Source organism: Eubalaena glacialis, chromosome 2 (genome assembly GCF_028564815.1).
Source record: "Eubalaena glacialis isolate mEubGla1 chromosome 2, mEubGla1.1.hap2.+ XY, whole genome shotgun sequence".
Taxonomy (NCBI): domain Eukaryota; kingdom Metazoa; phylum Chordata; class Mammalia; order Artiodactyla; family Balaenidae; genus Eubalaena; species Eubalaena glacialis.
This window is the reverse complement of record NC_083717.1, coordinates 49,818,926-49,836,292: the sequence shown is the minus strand read 5'-3', so window position 1 is coordinate 49,836,292 and position 17,367 is coordinate 49,818,926.

Here is a 17,367-nt window from a genome sequence, read left to right as displayed (position 1 = left end):
TTGGTATATGGTAGTAATACACAAAATGAGAAAGAACAGTTCTGTACGAAAACAATTCTTATGCAAAAAAAAAAAAAAAAAAAAAAGACACCTCTCAGAATACCATCTCAGCATTTACTTTGGCCAAAGTCCTTTTCACCATCTCACCTTTTTGTCCTTTCAGATTCTCCAAAGGGAAAGGCCGAGTCAGGATTAAAAATTCAATAAGCCCAACACATTTTACAAACTGTCTTCAGCTTGAAACCCCTTTGAAGTGTCTTTGGTGAGCACTGATGCTGATAGATATGACTTCTTGGTAACAGGTCTCTCCATAAAGGAACTCTTGAGAATTTTGCTAGTGGTTGGGATTTGATATGGTTTTTTTCTCCTCTACACAAAGACATCTGATGGTCCAAATTTGAACATTAATTTATTTAAAGTTTAAGTGATGGTCCATTTTCTTCTTTTTTCTTTATTCTGGAAGTTTGTACCTTTTAACCACCTTCACCCATTTCCCCCACATCCACCCTCTGCCTTTGGCAACCACCAATCTGTTCTCTGTTTCTATGAGTTTGATTTTGTTAGATTCCACATGTAAATGAAATTATACAGTATTTGTCTTTCTCTGTATGACTTATTTCATTTAACATAATGCCTTCAAGGTTAATCCATGTTGTTGCAAATGGTAGCATTTCATTCTTTTTATGGCTGCATTATATCATTTTATATATATCACATTCTCTTTATCCATTCATCTGTCAATGCAAACAGATTTTTCCATGTCTCAGCTATTGCAAATAATGGTGCAGTGAACATGGGGATGCAGGTATATCTCCAAGATAGTGATTTCATTTCCTTTGGGTATATACTAAGAAGTAGAATTGCTGGATCATATGATAGTTCTATTTTTAATGTTTTGAGGAACATCCATAATGTCTTCCACTGTGGCTGCATTGATTTATATTCCTATCAACAATGCACAAGTGTTCCCTTTTCTCCACATCCTCACCAAATCTTGTTATCTCTTGTCCTCTCAAATCACCATTCTAACAGGTGTGAGGTGATATCTCATTGTGGTTTTGATTTGCATTTCCCTGATGATGAGTGATGTTGAACACGTTTTCATTTACCCATTAGCTAAGAAATAAAATTTCTTTAATTTATTTAAAGTTTGAGTGATGGTCCATTTTCAGTGGTGAGTTGGTGTCAGGACACTTGCTTTTCTAGCCAATGTTATATAGGCATAAATAATAATACTACACAGAATATTCTCTTAATCTCTTAATTCTTAAAACCTTACAAAAAGAAGATGGTAAGTTAGCAGAGTGGCTAAAAAAGTGATTAAAAAGTTAGCAGAGTGGCTTTTTGGATCCATCTAAGAAAGAGACTTGTGAGCAGGGTCTTAGTTAATCAGTTGCTAAAGTAGATTATCTTTGGGAAGTCAACTCATGGAGGAATCACTATGTTAATTCAAGTAAGTAATCTTTTTCTAGAGAAGCACTTGGATAAATTCTCATCTCCTATATTTTACCTCCCCCCATTCCACTCCTCAAGTGGGTTTATCTGTGTTAACTTAGCTAATTATATCACAATTAAATAACACAAAAGAATAGTGATTCTTTATTGGGCCCAGAAAGTTGCAACTTTCAAAGGAGAACCAAACAGCTCTCTCTGAAATTGTGGTTCTTCCCTGATGGTCATGGTGGCATTGAAGTGACTCACTTGTCTTACCAGGTCTTATTTTGCTCAAATGAGAGCAAAAGGAGGAAGACTAGAAAACAGAATCAAAGTTGAGCATTTTCTCCTCCTTAGGACACATATCTCTCTCATGGTCTCTTTTTCTCCTTCCTTCCTTCCCTCTTCTTACCCTGGGGAGTATGACACTGTGCACGTTTCTACACTTTTGTTTTTACAATTATCAACTAGATTTGTAGGCTGTTCTATTTCAGTATATGGAGGATGACCTCATTCTTTCTAGCATCCTACTGTGTGGATGGACCATGGTTTATGAACCTGTCCTCCACAGATAGGTATCTTCTTAAAGATTCCAATCTTCTGCCTTTGAAAATAGTGCTGCAATGTGAACATGCTTGTGCATGTGCCTTTGAGCACGTATGAGGATAAATTACTGGAAATGTACATTATGGGTCAAGGGCATGTGTATTTAAAATTTTGGTGGATATTATCACATTACTCTCCAAAGATATGGCAGTGATTTGGGATGTTAACTAGCCATGGGATGCTAACCCACTGTTCCAAAGGCACCTTGAGACAGAACTTGACCAAGTGGAATTTGTTCAGACAGGAATACAGTAAAAAAGAGAGAAACACTGAACTAGAGGCTATAGGAGGAGGAAGCCCAGAGGAGGCTGATGGTCTGTCTGTCAGGTGAAAGGGGGAGGAGTTTGGCTTGTTCTGTAGGACCCAAAAGCACTGAAACTAACAAGTGGATGAGACACATTAAGGCTCAGTATGAAGAAATAAATTTCTTGTAAAAAATCTTTTTAAAATTTGTTTTTTATTGAAGTATAGTTGAATTACAATGTTGTGTTAATTACTGCTGTACAGCAGTGACTCAGTTATACATATATATATATATGTATATATATATATACATTCTTTTCATATTCTTTTCCATTATAGTTTATCACAGGATATTGAATATAGTTCCCTGTGCTGTACAGTAGGACCTTGTTGTTTATCCATTCTATATATACCAGTTTGCATTTGCTAATCCCAAACTCCCAATCCAACCCCCTTTCACCTCCCTTCCCCTTGGCAACCACCAGTCTATTCTCTATGTCCCCGATATTGTTTCATAGATAGGTTCATTTGCGTCATATTTTAGATTCCACATATAAGTGATATCATATGGTATTTGTCTTTCTTTTTCTGACTTAATTCACTTAGTGTGATAATATCTAGTTGCAATCCATGTTGCTGCAAATGGTGTTATTTTGTTCTTTTTTTATGGCTGAGTAGTATTCCACTGTATATATGTACCGCATCTTCTTTATCCATTCATCTGTCAATGGACATTTAGGTTGTTTCCATGTTTTGGCTATTGTGAATAGTGCTGCTATGAACATAGGGCTGCATGTATCTTTTTGAATTTTACTTTTATCTAGATATATGCTCAGGAGTGGGATTGCTGGATCATATAGCAGCTCAATTTTTAGTTTTTTGAGGAATCTCCATACTGTTTTCCACAGTGGCTGCACCAACTTACACTCCCACCAATAGAGGGGTTCCCTTTTCTCCACATCCTCTCCAGTATTTGTTATTTGTAGACTTTTTAATGATGGCCATTCTGACTGTCATGAAGTGGTACCTCATTGTAGTTTTGATTTGCATTTCTCTAATAAGTACTGATGTTGATCATCTTTTCATATGCTTATTGGCCATCTGTGAAGAAATAAATACTTTCTAAAGGTGTTTCCAAACGTGGAACTGAACCTTCTCAACGGAAGTCACATTGCTGTTACTACATGTGTCCAAGTCAAGGCTGGTTGTCTTTGGTCATGTGTGTTTGTGTGTGTATGTGTGTGTGTATGTGTGCACAGGGCAGTTGTGTAGAGGGTACTTGGGTAACAGATGAGAAGCTGCAGTGGATGACTTTAAAATCCTCTCTAAGTATCTGAGACACTGACTTAATGAGTGAGCCAAAGCATAGAAACTTATTATTTGCTTAAGATACAAGTTTTTGTTTGACTGAGTTGCTCAGATCTAAATAGCCCCAGAGACCAGCTTTACTGTAATATGCTGTTTGCTCATTAATTCCGTGAGCACATATTGAGTGTCTTCCTGCGAGGCAGACAGGGGATAGAGTGAACAGACAGACAAGTTCCCTGCCCACAGGGAGCACACACAAGGCTCAGTGACAACACAGACTCAAGGTGAAGGATGGTAGAAACACATGTGCCCTGGGAGGGCACAAGCCACAACCTGTGTAGGAGATTGGGTGAGACTGAAATCTGCAGGCTGAGTACAGGAGAACTCCTTGGTGGACATGGGCAGAGAATTTTGTCCAGAGACCCAGAAGTTCAAGGAACTGAAAGAACCTGGGTGTGGACATTTGAAGCATGGAGGCTGCAGGGAAGGTAGAGGAGAGTGATTATAGATGAGGCTGGGGACAGAGGTGGAAGGACCTTGGGGACTTTGTTCCAGGAACAATGATATTTGAAGGGTTTGAGCAGGAGAGTTATGTATTAAGATTTGTGTTTAATGGAGCGTACTCTGGCACCTTGGCAGGGAGCTGTTTTAGGGCAGGTTTCTCAATCTCACTGCTGCTGACATTTTAGACTCCTTGTTCTTTGCTGTGTGGGTGGTCCTGTGCATTGCAGGATGTTTAGCAGCATCCCTGGCCTCTACCCACTAGATGCCAGTAGCATCACCCCAGCTTCCAGTTGTGACAACCAAAAATGTCTCCAGATATTGCTAAATGTCCCCTGGTGTGTGCGTGTGTGTATGGGGGGAGGGGAGCGTGAAATTGCCCTGGCTGAGAACCCTTGTTTTAGGGACTGAGATACCATGATGATCTGAACTGGAAGGAAGACCATGGCAGAAGTGTGGACCAGAAGGAAACAGGTAGCATCAGCAGATCTTGGGAATGCATTGACAAGGAGAAGAAGGGAGAACCAAAAGATGAAGCCCAGGTTTGGGGATTTGGCAAATTAAGTGGTGGGTGGCGTGATTCCTGAGTTGTGGGACCCCAGAGTGGTTTTCCAGAGAACACGATAAATTCCATTTTGGAAATGCTGTATTTAAAGTGCCTGGGGGACAGCCAAGTAAATATCCAATGGGGATGAGTCTATCTAGGGTTCAGGTGAGTCTTGAAAGGGTTCTGAGTTGGGGGATGGCATTTGAGAGCTGCTGTCCTATAGTTGGCGGTTGATGTTTCATTATTATACTCCTCCCAACTCCACTAATAACGTTGTGCGGTGGTGCATCTTGGATGCCCAAGTGTTTGTGGTGTTTGCTGGGCCCTATACATAGGAATGTGTGGCCAATTCCAGATGTTCAGAGCTCCTGGCCATTCAGCAGAGCCACCTGGCTGGAAAAAGATCCACGTGACTTCCTGACTAAGGAGGGGTGGCCCTGCCAGATTGACCTTTCCTGCTCCAGGCAGCTGAAGTGCTTCTTAAGTGATGGCTGAATGGTCGAAGCTATTACTCTAACTGTAATTTGTAATGGCTCTCTAACACTTTAGAAAGAGCTGGGTTTGTTGGGATGAAAGGTGACTTTTAAAAGTCAGTAATTATACTTCCAGTGAAAATGTGTCTTCGGCATGGTGCGTAACCATAGTATGCAGGGCACCCAAGAATTCACTCCTGGACAGGGCTTATATTAATCATAGTTTCCATGCCCAGAGAACATATTCTCAGGAGTTAACCGTCCTCTTCTCCCTCCTTTAGATGTGGGCCTTGTAATCAAAAGAAAGACACACCCTTAACTATAGCAGGGCTACTGTACTAAATAAAAAAATTATAGCTATTATACTGGGACTTCATACTGAGCGGGGTCAAGTAATAACACATCTTGTAACCTCCATTAAAGAACTGAGTTATGTTCAGCTTGTGTTTTAATTAGCCTGTGATAAACAAAGAATCAAAGGCCATTCCTCTCTGGTGGTTTTATATTTATGACTGACTTCACCTGCACTTAGATACAGGTTTATGAAGTATAAAAAAGCGAGGAGTTCCAGTCGCACTGTCTAGACCATTTACTGTAATAGATCAGTTAGGAGACTGCATTTCTTAACTAGCCAGATGTTTACAATGCCTGCAGAGCTGCTCAGCTGCTTGGCTAACAGAAATGTTTTGGGCAAACACAGTGTCATCTCCCAAGAAAGGATTTGGTATCAACTCTTTCAGATCGCTCAGAAACCTTCACAGTTTGTGAGAAAGGTATCCGAACAATGCGGTTTAGGGAAGGAATTTTTTATCTTCTGAGTTGAGACTTAAGTCTTCCTCAAGGTTCAGAAAGTTTACAGGATCCAATGAGAAAACATTTTTACAGGGGCGGGGAGTTCAGCCAAAAAAGACAGCTGCCCTGGCCCACCTTGCCAACCTCCCAGCTGAGATAAATACTGAGCTGGTTTATGGGAAAGGCTCTAAAATCTTCTTCTGAACTTTAATGATCTCCCAGGTATGTTCCAGCTCTATAATTCTCATGTAAAAGATTAATATATGTATTGTACTTTTAAGGTTATCTCACGGTTTCACTTGTCGAGCCTGTGAAATTGGCCTGAAATAAGCATCTGGAGTGACCCTGTTCCTCTCTGCCCACTGGGATAGCTCATGACCATCTTCCTGTCTGTTCTTGAAGGGGATTCTGGGCCAGCTCCCAGGACAGGGGTTTGATTCATAGATTCAGCTCCATGTCTATTTTCTTCCTTTCAACCACTTAAAAAAAAAAGTCCTGTATTTTGAAGTATAGTACACATGCAGAAAAATGCAAAAATATCAAAGTGAGCATACTCTGAAACCCCCACCTAGGTCAAGAAGTAGAATATCAACAGCACCCCCAGAAACTCCCCTGATGTCCCCTCAATTACTTTCCTTCCTTGTTCCCCAAAGTAACTGTTCTGACCTCCAAGAGAGATTCATTTTTCCTCTCTTTGAAGTTGGTGTAAACAGACTTTAACAGAATGTGCTCTTTTGCGTCTAACTTCTTTCACCAACATTTGTGAGATTTATCAATGTTGTGGCATATAGCTGTAGTTCTTTTTTAAAAATTGGTATGTAATATTTCTTTGTATGACTATACACCCCAATATATTTATTCATTTTACTGTTGATGGAAATATGTCCAGTTTGGGATCATTATGAATAAAGACATTTTGGTACATGTCATTTGGGGCTCATGGGCAAACATTCCTCTTGTACCTTGTGGGTTGACCTCTGACAAATCATTCATCTTCTTAGGATCTGTTTCCTTCTCTTTGAAATAGGTTAATGAAGTCAGCCTTGATATACCCTCTCTTCCCCACTGTCTGTGGTATGTTGCCAGTAAGCTTGTTATTATCCACCATCTCATCATTCTTTCTCCTGTTTCCTCTGTGTAAAAGCATATGTTTGCAGTAAGCTCCACATCAAATTTTTCCTTCAGACCAGCAGGTGTGGTCCCTAGATCTGCAGCATCACTATCACCTGGGAACTTGTTAGACATGCACATCCTCAGGCCTCTCTCCAGACCTACACAATCAGAGAGTGGGTTTGGAGCCCGGCACTCAAGTTTGAAAACTACTCTTTTAGTCTACTCTCCTCTCCCGCTACCTTTCTCAGCTTCTACACAGTGCAAAGCACTTGATAAGAAATATATTCATTTATTTACTATTCATTCATTCAACCAATACTTGCTGGGCACCTGCTAAGTCCCGGGTGACACTGGGCTAAGCACTGGAGATAGGAAGTTGCATTATAGATGGTCCTCACTCTTAGGGAGCTGAAGATCAGCAAGTGGATATGATACTGTATGATGTATGCGTGGAGGTAAGAGAAAGGGAGTGATCAACTCTCCTGGGGAGGTCAGGGAATGTTTCACTCAGGAGGTGAGGCTGGAACTCAAATAAGTGTTGATGTAAATCATTAAATGGCATGCCCCTAAATGAGAACTAATTAATGCTGGCAAACTGCTAGTAGCCCCTTAGGTATGGAAATGCAATGTAATCACTTCTTAAACCCAGGTGATTGGAACATAGTAGCCAGTCATTAAATATGTGTTGAGTTTCTGAATGAACGGGCTAGATTTTTCTGTGCATTTTTGGTCCTGTATTTCATTCATTCAACATGCATTTATCGAGCACCTGCTGTATGGTGGGAACTCTGCTATATGCTGGGTTAACGAGGTGACTGGAAAAAGATCTAATTAGGGCAGTAGAAATAGACACAATGTCTTCATTTCCTGAGACCAGGAGTTGAGGCCACTAACATAAAGTGTTTGAATGGCGGTCAATGGTAGTGTTTACTTCATGGTCTTGGCTGGTCCCAGCAAGCAATTTCAATGCATCTAATTGGCTAGATCAGTCAAGATGGCTGTGGGGCTGGAACAGGCCTGTGTGTTTGATCTTCTTGTGTGAAGAAGTGGATCTACTCAGTACTTCAGGGTAGCTTATAAGATAGAAAGGTTTTTTTGATGGTGGGACAAAATACACGGATGCTCACATAGATTCAAGGCACAACGCTTTGTTACTTACAGTTCAGGACAGAGAAGGTTGCCAGACAGGACCATGCAGGGAGTTGTAACAGGAGCAGGGTAACAGCAAGCTGGACTGACGGGGCAGGTGTTATATGGCCAGTGGGGTGGGTTTAGCTTGGTTTCTTGTGCTCCATGTAGATTAGCTAATTTGAATAATTTTGTGGGCTCTGGGGTATAGAGGCTGTTGCTAGTTATCTGGTACCTGGCCCTGGGTCTCCCCAGGAGGACAGGTGCACAGTGGCCCCCCCTGGACTGTAAGGGTCCAATCAGGGAAGTGGTTGGTGTGCGGACTTAATCAACTTCTCAAGAAGGGGAACTAACTGACGGGTCTCTATCTAGCCAGGGCCTGAAAACTTAGTCAGATGGACTTTAAGAAAAAATTATATTCACATGGGGAAGGTTTGGGAATGACAAAATCCTATTTTGCTGCAGTGAAGCACTTGTTCAGCTTTGGGGTGGCTGTCCCCTTCTCTCTGTCCCCAGTGTTTCCATCTGTCCTCGTCTATGTAGTGGAAAGTTTTTGGTTTTCATGTGGGAGTAGATTTAGGAATTCTGCAACAGTATAAGTGAGCAAACATTTTCATATCCATTATAGGCAGTATTTCTAGCCTGGTGAGGGGAATGATGAGGGTTTAACAATAAACCCCACAGACCTCATTTAGTTCTTCAAGTTGAAGTTACCCGTGATGGAAGATAGTCTTCAAAATAGGGGTGGCTAAACGCTTCTCACGTGTGTTGTCAGTAATCAGCCAAATGCGTAAGAAATGCCTGGGATTATCTGATGGCACTCTTGCACAAAGCTTGCAGGTCCTTTCTGAAGAATAGATATTAAAGGCAAGTAACCACTTAAACTGTCTAGCAGATTCCAATTAATGTTTTTGCGGCCTGTCAAGTGGTACATACATATTTTTTTTTCTGGAGTGAGCCAGAATAAAATCTAGTGAGCCATAAGAAAGGAGTAAGGTCAGAAATGAACTTTGGCTATTTTGGAGCCCATTTTTTTTACTGGAAGTTGTATGCATGGATTACAGAAGCGAGGGCCGGTCTCTCTTAGAAACCTGTGTTGTCGGCTCTGTCATCAGGATGCAACTTTTCGCTTGAACTCTTCCTGTGCCACAAGGATGTCTGACTCTGCTGCCCTTGGAGCTGGCTGTGCCCAGGAGCACACACAAATAAAGCTGGGCTGTTGGACTAGACACCTGGGAAGAGCAATAAGGACCATCCCAGCCTCCAGACAACCTCTTTCCCCAGTAAAGCTTTTGTTCTGCCAGAACTGTCCTGAGATGCAGATGTGAAGTTCATTAAGAGAGACTGAACAGCATCCATATTTAAAGCACTGGGTGTCCCAGGATGCACAGGTAAAGTGGTGGGATATTATTCTTGGTGGATTTGTTGTCTGAAAGCTCAAACAGTCCTTTCGTATAATCTGGATGCTGTAATTCATTGTTTATTTTTTAAAAAATTCAACTTGCTTCTACATTAAAAAATATACCGCAGCTACTGTGCTTATTTTAGCAAGTTTCTTTTTTAAAAAGACAAAAATCAATATTTTCCCTTGCACAGCTGATGTCCTGGGGATGAACTACAGGAATCATTGTTAAATTGCTCCTAGTCGGTCTGTATGATGGAAAAGGTCAATATTTTTTTCTAGAAAGAAAGCCCTCTGTTTTCCTCTTGGGGAACAAGAGAATGCGGCAGTGGTAAATTACTAGATTTTGTGCCCAAGTGATTGCCGGGGAGAATTCTATTCCTTGAATGGAAATACCCCTCTTCTGCTATATTTCTTTCTTCTCACTTCTCACGCTCTCAACCCAGAAAGGGTTTCCTTTGGTCCAGGTCACTTGCTTGTCCCTGCAGAACTGCTCTCTAAGGACTGCCCCACCCCCTCAACCCCATCATGTAGGAGATCAGTTCTAGAGGTTGTCTCTGAAGAGTTCAGAACTAAAATGCCACTGTATCAGTCAGGATAGGCTGGGTTATGCAGAGGTAACAAAAAACCCCACTCTCAGTTACCTGAAATCACAGAGTTTAGTTCCTGCTCACACCACATACCCACTGCAAGTCAGTAAGTGCTTCTGTTCCTTGGAATTGTTCAGAGATCAAGCTGAAGGAGACCCTCTCCCAACACTTGCTTTTGCGACCACTGAAGTGGTGGAGAGGGAGGGGGGGAGTTGCACCTCACCCCTAAAGCTTTGCCTTAAGAGACACACATCACATCTGTTTATATTTCATTGGCCAAAACAAGGCTTAAGACACACCTACCTTCCAGATGCCCAGAAGGAGGAAAGAACTGGAATGTTTGTGAAGAGCCTTGATGACCCCTGTGGTCGGCAGTCCAACAACTTGGAAAGTTGGAAAGGATCTGAGAGGCCAACTCCCCCAGACTTCCTCCTAAGGGAGACAGCTTTTCTGCAATTCGTTGATTGCCTCTTGGTGCTTAGCCTCTGCTGAAGCAGCCGTGGTGAGGGGGACTCACTGCTGCTCAAGGAGCCCATCATGCTGTGGGGCAGCCCTTGTAGAGTTAAAGCCTCTTAGAGCCTGAGTCTCAGGAGCTTGGTCTCATCCTCTGTCCTCTGGCTGTGTGACCCTGACTATGCAGCTCATCTTGTTGAGTCTCTGTTTCCCCTTCTGTAAAATGGGAATATTACTTTTATTTAAATTTGAATTGAAGATTCAATGAAATGAAATAAGTTCTATAAAGACTCTCTATGGTTGGCACACGATCAAACACAAAGGTTGTTCTCTTCCTCTTGTTCCTACTGTGGGATTGAATATAAAAATATATTAAAAGTGCTCTGCTAATTGTAGATGGTAAAAAAAAATTAAGTGACTATAAGCACAATTAAAAAATATACCAATATTTGAGCAGAAGTGGCTATGGAAAGTCTTTGAAGTCCAGGGGCATAAATGAATATTTATAAATTGTTCACTAATATCAGACATTTATTTATTTAAAAATAGATGGATTTTTATCTTTTCTCTTCTTCCAATTTCTTACCTGGAGTGTATCCTTCTCACTATCTTTTGCTCTGAATTATTCTTCCTGTCTCAATTTCTCTTCAGTGTTCACTGACAAAAGTGGCCTGCATTTTCCCAGATCGTAGCATTTATCACATGGCATTGCCTACAAATTTAAGAACCGGGTGCTGTGTTTGAATACCATTATATCCACCCTTGCCTTTTGGAATGAATGAGTGGATGACATCTACAAATTGTCCATCAAGGTCTCTAGCACTTAGTAAGTCCTCAACATACGGTCACTCTTCTCCCTTCCCCTTGGGTAACGTTGGAGGGCAACCAGACCTCCAGTTTTCACTGCTGAAGCTCAGTATGCTAAACGAAATTCAGAAACATGTTGCTTGTCAATGCCATTTATAAAATATTACCATCATTTCGGACAAATGGCTCAGAGGACATCTGGCTATTCCCTGTGAGTTATGATGATCTAACAAAGCAGTGGCTATTTGAAGAATGGCTAAAGGCATTCAAGAACAGTGGGTAAGCAGAAACTACAATGGGGTCAAGAGAATGCTACAGACAAAGGGGGCAAACAACTTTCTGACTTTTAAAATATGTAAGTTGATTTAAATAGTGCTTTCCTTTAGAAATGCTTTGTTGAATGCATATGATGTTTTACAACTTCCCTAGTTAATTGGACAGTGAATCTGGAGAGCTACTCTGAATTGCCACGTTACAGAAAACAGAAGATACAAACTCACTTCAGTGAATTACCTTACACTATATCGTCAGCACTGGGTGATACCTTTCGGGATGTTGAGTCCAACCCTCTCATTTTCCAGTTGAGAAGATGGGGGCCCAGAGAGGTCACAGAAATTCAAATTTGGAAATAGGCATCCATTCAGATTCTCTCAGTCCTTCCCTCTGAAGTCAGATGAAGACCCTGGGGCCAGCTTGAGAGTATACTGAACAGTGCCTCCACGGGGGCTGATTCTGGACTGGAGAGCCTTCTTCCATCTGGTTGTTGGGTCAGGATGGGGAGGCAGGGCTCCAAAACTCCTCTTCTGGGGAGATGGTGAACCCGAGAGATGATGCCCTCCTGAGATGACCTGCGGACCTTCCAGTTCGCCCTTGTGATCTGCTTCTGCTCAAGGCTGCCTTGTTCCTTCCAGATGTATAAACATCCTAAATCTGGGATTTTGATCAAGAGACACAAGTGCATTGAATGTTCTTAATTCTTGGGCCAGTAGGTTTCAGGAGGAAGGAAAAATTCATGCTGAGTGTTCTTGTATGAAACTGAGGCTGTAAAAATTGAATACGTTTGATGTAGAAACTGTCATAATCTGGGCTGATATTCTCACCGTCAGAGACACGAACAAATGTCCCTCGTTTGTTCCTCTGTTGCCCATTGGTCCTCCTCGCCTTGCCTTATTTTCTTTTTTTGGTAATGGCTCTATGAAAGGACACCTTCTTCCCCTTCTTGTAGGAATTTGCCTTGGGCTTCAGGTGCAAGCCTTCCTTGATTTCTCTCTCCCACCAAGTGGAAGGATAATGTCTTACTCTCAGGACTCACAGGGCATTTTATCAGTGTTCCTCTGCAGGAGTCTGTCACCTTTAATTTCGCATAATAGGTGAGGGTGTCCAGGTTGTATTTCCTATTGTAGAGTATGAACCCCTTGAAAGTCATGTCCTCAACTGATTTACCCTTGAATCCCCCACAGTACAGTGTGTCCCCTTAGCAGTAGCTTAAAAATGTATCTGAGAAGCATTTAGTCATATACTATTGTTAGGTTGCCCCAAATTAACTGGTGGGTTGTGCTGAAGCCCATGCAAATCTCAGTGTATAGCCTTCACTCTAGGGAGACTAGGGCGATATGTGCATTGGAGACATTTTTGAGTCCTTTCCTAGGACATTAGTCCTTTCTATGGTGGTTCTGACCAATATGACTGATGTTCAGTGGAACAGCATCTGGTGCATAGCAAGGCATGTACTAAGTGCTCAGCACACTTGAATAAAATGTACAGGAAACCAGTATCTCACGGTGAATCTGAATGAGGTGTAGCAAACTTGGGCTTCAGGAGGCCACAATAAAAATTGCCAGGACTATGGATTCTAGCCAGTGGTATGATGGTAAGTGTTAAACAACAAGCTTCCTGTGGGTATGGGGGTGGAAGGAAGCCCTGATTTGTAGCATTTGCTGATTTCTGTGGTGTGAATGCTCTCACCATGGCTGACTTCAGGCTACTAAGATTGTCACTGGCTTTAGAGTTGGGAGGAGATGCATGCAATATGAGTCTCCTCCAGCGCACCCTGGACTAACCTTATTCCTTTTTGGGCTCATAGATCCAGCAGGGTGGTGGGGCTGCAATGAGAGTGGCCAAGGGTGTGTGCAGTCTGGGGATTTGGGTGACCTTGTTTTCTGTGGTTCCATCAGACCATCCTTCTCTCAGATGGGGCTAGTATTTCCAAGTTCATGATCTTCCCAGCCACGGAGCCTTTCTTTTGGTCATATTAATTCTGCTTCTGTTACCCAGACACAGCTGATATGGTGCCTTGGACATCAAAATTAACAGCTAAACACTTGGTACTGAAAGCTGGCTACATTCTGAACTCAAACAGCTGGTAACAATGCAAAGAAAAAAAAAATCAGTTACGTCAGCTTTTTGATATTATGTGGAAAACCAATAGTAGCTGTAAAGAATGTGAATACTTCTAAAAGCCAAATTAAGTCCAACTGGTCTGATGAGATGGCAGTAATATGGGGATCATTAAACTGTGAAAATCCCCACCTAGGATGGCTGCTTAACTTCATTCACTTTCATGTACACTACCTAGATGAGCAAAAATGCTTAGGAATGTTAAATTAGAGGTTAATTTCAGAGCCTGAAATTTGGAGTCAGACCAGGGTTCAAGACCTAGTAGTGTGAACTTTGGCCTCTGTAAGCCTCAGTGTGCTCATCTATAAAATGGGTATGATGATGACAATGGTGATGGTGATGATGATAATAATAAATTCTTAGAGCAATTATGAAGCTTAAATAAGAGAATGCTTCCAAATTGTTCAGCACATAAAAAGTCCTAAATGCTGAATTGGTGATGACCGAGGACCCTGAGATGCCTCAGTTACACTAGAAGCCTTGTGATACTTTTTGGTTAACGCTGCTTTGCTACTTTACCTTTAATACAAATATTCATGTTTGTGAAGAAAATTATATTATTTGAATTGATGCTTACAATAATCCTGTGATATAGACACTTACCTGACTTATCGCCTTCCAGTAAACCAAGGTGCTCACCGTGGGCTGTTTGAGTGGTGAAGCTAGGATGTCTCATTCAGCGCTCTTCACGTCCAGGACTGACCTGTGCTGCCCCAGAAGGTGGGAACTGTCACAGAACAGAGACTGCTTGGCCCATACTCCTCCAGGGACCAAAGCAGCAGCTCTTCAGGGAAGGTACCACAGTCTTTAGACTTGGATTGTCACCTGAGGGTGTTTGGGAGGTAAAAAACTACAAGTTGACTCAGAGGGTTAATGAATAGTTATCATTGGTGATTGGGGATGAGTTAATGTTACTTTTTCCTTGAGTTATACTCTTCTTCCAGTTGTCCAACATTGCCCACAGCATACAATTGTGGGGTGTATTTTTACAACTCTATTATGTAATTTGATCACTGTGTTATTTAATCCTATATGGGGAAATTTGTATTGCTATCTACCAATCGACTGGAAAAGTCAAATCAACCAAAAGCCTAATTAAAAGGCAACTCATGCTGCACAGAGTGGCTTTCCTCCAAAGAGCACAGTATTAAGAGGTGCAAAAATAACTTTACAGTGTAGAAACCTGACCAACACAACCTCAAGGTCAACATCAAGGTCAAGATGAACAATTATAACAATTATAAGTCATGTTGATAGTAGCCTTGATAATGACATCATGAGAATGGCACTTCCCCTTTGTGGTCTTCCTTCCAAAACACATAACTGTTGTCTAATCATGAGGAAAACAGCAGACAAATCACAATTCAGGGACATTCTAAAAAATACCTGGCCAGTATTTCTCAAAACTGTCAAGGTCATCAAAAATAAGGAGAGTCTGAGAAACTGTCCCAGCTAAGAGAAGCTTAAAGAGACATGATGATTAAATGTAACGTAGTATTCTGGGTGAGACCCTGGAACAAAAAATGGACATTAGGTAAAAACTAAGGCAATTGGAAGAAAGTATGGACTTTGGTTAACACCATATCAATATTAGTTCATGAATTGTGACAGATGTGCCATACTCATGAAAGATGTTAGCAATAGGAGAAAATGGGTGTGGTTATATAGGAAGTCTGTACACTTTGCAATTTTTGTATAAATCTAAAGTTATCCTAATTTTAAAAAAATCCATTGAAACTAGGCAACTCAGCCTTGAGCTTTGCTTTATTTATTTATTCATTTATCTATTTTTGATAATAAAATTAAAAGTCATAATTGTAAATATAAAACTATTCAAAGAATTGGGAATTCCCCGGTGGTCCAGTGGTTAGGACTCCACGCTTTCACTGCCAAGGGCCCAGGTTCAATCCCTGGTTGGAGAATTAAGATGCAACTAGCTGTGCGGCACGGCCAAAGAAACAATCAAAAACTATTCAAAGAATAAAGAGTTGAAAATATAACTCTTGATTATGTACCTTTGACCATCCAGGGGGAGCGATGAGAACGTGGAGAAAGAAAGAAAATGATTGGAAAATGAAGTGATGTCTAGAGAAATGGTGGGAGTGGGAGCAGGAGACGGTTATAGACTGGAAATCCCCCTAGGCACAGTGCAGAGGCTCAGATACCAAATCCCACCTGAAAAAGAGAAACATGAAAAGCTACCGGGAAAATGAGACTTGGAGACAACAAAGTTTCCATTTGCACCTACTCTGTTCTTGTGGCTAAAGTTGAGACACACCCGTTGCCTTTCTACAACCTTAGTCAGTAGCTTTATTGGCCATGGGCTGAGGATTGTTTGTCCCAGGGGTCAGAAGTTCCACCTTGCTGCATCCCATAAGCCCTTTCAAAATAATACTTTATCAATATAATAATTTAAAAAATGACTTTGAATAAATATGAATAAATACTTGCAACAACATTATAATGAAAATAATAATTAAGTGGAATCTCAGCTGTTGCCTAATAAAATTTATGGGAAATAAGAAATGAGCATTTTAGTGCTTTCAAAATAGCCTACTTCAATCCCAAGCCTATACACAGAGTATTTTAAAGTCAGAAGAGAACTTAGCCATAATAGTTAGCTTACATTCTATTTTTAAAAAATTTTATTTATTTATCTATTTATTTTTGGCTGTGTTGGGTCTTTGTTGCTGTGCGCGGGCTTTCTCTAGCTGTGGCGAGCGGGGGTTACTCTTCGTTGCGGTGCACAGGTTTCTCATTGCAGTGGCTTCTCTTGTTGCGGAGCACGGGCTCTAGGTGCACGGGCTTCAGTGGTTGTGGCACGTGGGCTCAGTAGTTGTGGCTCATGGGCTCTAGAGCGCAGGCTCAGTAGTTGTGGCACACAGGCTTAGTTGCTCCGTGGCACGTGGGATCTTCCCGGACCAGGGCTTGAACCCGTGTGCCCTGCATTGGCAGGCGAATTCTTAACCACTGAGCCACCAGGGAAGTCCCTAGTTTACATTCTTGATGGTGTCAGGAATGTATGCTAAACTTGGCTGCTGTGGGCCTGAGTTTTGCAATGCCCATGTTTTATCACCTTTTATTTGGGAACAAAATACCGTATTGTTCATTGCCTGCCAGGACCTCAGCATGATTGTAAGATCTGGCGATCAGACAAAAATGCCAACAGAATTACACTTGAATTTGTGTCTCTAGGTAGTGGTTTTATATATTGATCATTGAACATGACTTTTGCTTGTCTACCACGAGTGCTTGCAAAATAATTCGTATTTGAGTATTTCCTTTCATGCATCATTTTTAGTTTACTGGAATTTCTAATTTTTTCTTTTTTCTTACTGAGACAATAAACTTATACCCTTTTTATCACATTTCTAATAACTTTCAGCTGCTGAATCATATTGTTGAATAGAATCACTTTAATTTTCTTACGTTTTTCCAAGCACAATATGACTTCCCTTGTCTTTGGATCAATTTCTAGCTTGTTACACAGCATGGCTGCCAGGGGTTCATTTTTTTTCATTCTAAATTAATTCCTCTATTTTTTAGATCCTATGTTTTCTTTCATTCTGTTTT